Genomic DNA, 4,622 nt, shown 5'->3' with positions numbered 1-4,622 from the left:
CAGAAGATCTATGCGGACCAATGATGGTGAGAGCTCAATTCGAGGTGAGAGACTTTGTCTTTGTTAGAGTTTCTCCTACTAAGAGTGTGTTTTATTTTAGTAAGAAAAGAAAACTCAGTCCTAGATATGTTGGACCATTCGAAGACCAGCAGATGATAGGTGTAGCAGCTTACTAGGTAGCATTGCCATCTCAGTATGCTCAGATTCATGATGTGTTCCATGTGTCTAAGCTAAGAAAGTATGTACTTGACCTGTCTCACATAATTAAGTATGCAAATGTTGAGGTACAAGAAAACTTGACCATAAAGGAACACCCAATTGGGATCATGGATAAGAAGGAGCATGTGTTAAGGACGAAGACTATTTTTCTGGTAAAAGTACATTGGCAACATCTTGGTATAGAGAAATATACATGAAAACCTAAGTCTACTATGAAGGAGAAATACCCCCAGTTGTTTGACTAGTATTTGTACTGAAATTTGGGGACAAAATTCCTTTTTTAGTTGGAGAGGATGTAATACCCATACATTTTTTATAATTATTTAAATAAATAAAGATAGATTTTATGTTTTAAATATGGATATTTATTTATTTAAATATGCATGTGAGTTAGAATTGATTGTGTACATTAATTTGAAACTAAATCTCTAGTGAATTGGAATTTTAACAAAAGTTAAAATGAAATTTGAATTTAACTCTTGGTTAATTTTGCGTAAATTAGAAATTAAATAGGTTTGAATTTAATTTTAATTAAATTATGATTTGGTGTGTGGGTTTGGATCCAAATTAAGTTTGGAAACTAATTGGGTTTGGATTGGTATGAAATACAAAACCTAAAATGGATCTAAGATCCAAAGTGAAAATTTTAGAATTAATCAAAATTAATAAAATATATTAATTATTTTAATGTAGTAAGTCCATCCAAGAGGGTGGGACATCCCCCTAGGTGGGCCCACACCTCTTCGGTGGAATTTGGTTTCCAAAAACATAAATTCACTAGAAATAACAAGTAGGAAAATAATAAGGTAAGAAAAGTAAAGACTTACCAAATTTGATTTAAGGCTTTAGTAAGTAAGCCTTAAGTTAAATTAGGGATTCATTTGGTAACAAAGGCAAGGAGGGTGACCCACATGGGACGTCCCTACCTCCCTGGAATATGAATGCAAGAAAAGAAGCAAAGAAAGAAGAAAAAATGAAACTAAAGAGTTAAAACAAGCAAGTTCGAAAAGAGGATTTGTGTTGGAATTTTTTAAAAAGGAGAAAGGTCAAGGAAGGGGGGTTGAGCCACCCTCTTTCTTTACTTTGCTAATTGGGCTGCTAAGGTAAGCCCAAAGTCTTGCCTTAGGCCAAGCCCATAGAAAAGAGCGAGCCCAAGGGGGTGATTTCACCCTATTCTCTATCTTTCTAGCAATCATTGAATCTCCTTGGAGGTGTTACTACTGGAATAAAAAGATTGTGAGGGAACCGAGAACTATTATGAGGTAAGTACCTCTATTGTATAGGCTCGAAAAGGGATTTTGGGTGTATAGAGTGTGCATTCATGGGTACTATGACTATCCTTGATTGGATCATCCATAGAACTTGCATGAGGAAGGTTTTAAATGTCTGTATTGGACATACCTCATGCTTAGGCATTTTCAAAAAATATGATTCTTTAAAAACCATGTTCATTTCAGGTATTAACCAAAGCCAATTTTGAAAAATTGTGTAGTTTTAGATGGTTAGATGCAAATTAGTTTTGGAGATGTGTATTTATTGTTTTACATGCATATTTGGATGTATGAATGATACTAATCATGATGTATGTGGGTTTAATAGATCTGGAAACTTGGTTTTATTAAATTCCGTGTTTGTGAATAAAAATATGTTTTTCTAAAGATGTAGTTTGAGATCTTGGCAAAATCGTGTATTGAATTGAGATCTAAATGCAAGCAATGATTTCTTTTCCTAATTTAAGCATCATACTTGATTGATTATGTGTGTATCATGCTTAAAAATCAATGATAGATATATTTGTGCATGTATTTTCAAGTATAGTATGAAATCTAGAAATTTGTCTACATGTTGTTTGCAATTTCCTACCCGACTACGGTCGATAGAAAAATCATACCACTCAAATGGTCTGGTTTCTGACGAAACCCTTTTACGTGGGTCATGTAGACATGTACATAGTGTCCTAGTAAATAGGATTTTGTCAAAAAGTACTTCGGTTAATGGTTGTGGCTGCTATAATGGGCGTCAAGCTTTGTGCCCCATGTGCAGAGTTGAATATGGTAGACATTGCAACAAAAAATCTAGTAAATCGGTTTTATGGTTTTTGTGGTTGGTTTTTTAATATGCGGTGTTAGACAATCTTTAGAACCATGAAAAATCAGAACTCTTACCATTGGGTGCCAGAACTTTATCTAAGTTGGTAAAATTCTAGTTTCTACAGAAAATTAGGACCTGTGCAGTCTATTGACAGGGATCGGTTCCAGAAAATGTTTAAAATTCAGAATTTGGAGTTTTGTTGTAATAATGGATTGTTTTGAAATCTCACATGTAAGGCTATCTTTAAAAAAATGAAGAAATTGATAAGCCTTCGAAAGGGTTATTGAATCACTGATTCTTCTAGAAGCAGATTTTAATACTTTTGTCGGTTGGCAGAAAAACTAGTTTCAGTCTAAAAATTACTGTGATAAAAATATAAAGGTTTTCAGATCCATCACTTGCAGATGTTCGGAGACACATGTAGGTGTCACCTAAAATTTTTGGCAGTTCTATGGAGCTCTGTGTGAGATGTGGCAAAGCCTGGGACAATAGTGTGATTCCTGCTATGCACTTTTTTTAAGAGATATATTGTGAACCTATGTAATTTGATGTCTATGATGCTTACATGTGTATTGTGAATTTGTGAATCAGTGTACAACATAAAAATTATATGCAATTGATGTTTGCTACCATGAAAAAAGTTTATGTATGATGATTATGATGGATGCCATGCATACTTTATGTGATGGAAAATTGTATGAATGATGTATTAATGATTTATGCTATGGGCATGGGCATCATGCATTGTATTAAGTGGTGTATGCATAACATGTTGGATGTGATGTAAGTCATGAGAGACCCTATGTGCTCATAGCTTAGGAGTGAGCCTGGGATCCATGGAACCACTGTGGTGTTTGTATGTATTATATAATGAATTATTATAAAACATGCACATACACTTTAACCTCAAGGGAGATATGGCTCAAGTGTACTTTTGAGAGGAGTATGTTATCGCGAGTCGGGTCTTAAGGGTATCGCATAGCGGGAATATGTTAACGAGAGCTCGATTTGAATGGGTCGAAGTTTATATTGTGTTATTGTGAGAGCATCTTGAGGAAAACTCGAGCTGGGAAGCTCATCGTGCTGAGGCACATGAGTTTACTCGTGAGTCTAATTAATCAATATTATTTAACCTGTTCAAACCATTTGTCTACCTTATAGAGGATAGGTGGTATACACAACTGAGGAAAGAGTTCGTTATTTTGGCAAGCAAGGCATCTTCCCTATTTTTCATCATTGACATAGAGAATCAGACTACCTGATGAGGCTAGGTAGGTAGCTCTATGACTCTATAGAGTAGGAATCAATTCTCTAGACCACTGGTGTGTCTTTTGGTTGTGGACCATCCCAGTTGGTGTTTGCAGGTTCTTCTAAGTCATTGGGGATAATAAAACACACGGCATAATGAACACCTCATTAGATTGGTTAAATCGAAGTTGAAGTCCCTGGGAGTGTACCCCTATAGGGCGAGAAAAGAGAAACAATGAATTAGAGATGAGGTTTACATGTTTCATATTGAAGTACGTGAAATGAATGTATGCAATGTTGCATGATCTTGATTACTGACCAGTTTGAATATAGGTACAATGCTAAAGAGTAAATTAATGCCTATACATTGACCTGTTTGTTGATGTACCAATTGCATGCTTTGTGTTATTGGAGTGTTTATCTACTGGGGCACAGTTTGACCCCCTACTTTAATCATTTTTTAGGCAATGAGTAAGCTGGTGATGCGGCATGCTTGAGGTGGTGCCAAGACAGACTTCATAACTCTATTCTCTGATACACGGCTCTTAGTTTTTGGATCTTGAGCAATCAAGACATTTTAAATGTTAATGTTTTGTTAAGACTTTGATTTAATTAACTATTGAATGAATGGTTTTTTTAAACCTCTATTTCAATCATGTGTGTGTTATGGTTTGATTGTAACCCGCTGAAGTTTAATCAGGTTTGTGTATGGCTTGTATATCACTTTTTTCTTTTTTTGTAAATCTTTGATATTTTTGGATTTATATTTAAGGCAGCAATTGAAGTCTTATAGCTTACCTATTTATTGAGAGATCTCCACATGTCCAGCTATGCTACTCCAACACTTTGGTGTGCTAACATTGGTGCTTCATACCTCTCCACTAATCCTGTCTTTCACAATCGTACCATGCACATAGACATTGATGTGCACTTTATTCTGGATCATGTGTCAAGGAAGCATCTTCAAGTGAAGTGTATTTCATCATCTGATCAAGTTGCTGACCTCATGATCAAACCTTTGTTCTCAACCAGCTGGTTCACTGCACTTTGGGACAAGCTCAACA

This window comes from Nuphar pumila, chromosome 8 (genome assembly GCF_984573655.1).
Source record: "Nuphar pumila chromosome 8, dmNupPumi1.hap1.1, whole genome shotgun sequence".
Taxonomy (NCBI): domain Eukaryota; kingdom Viridiplantae; phylum Streptophyta; class Magnoliopsida; order Nymphaeales; family Nymphaeaceae; genus Nuphar; species Nuphar pumila.
The sequence above is the reverse complement of the archived record's forward strand: the minus strand, read 5'-3'. Positions refer to the sequence as shown.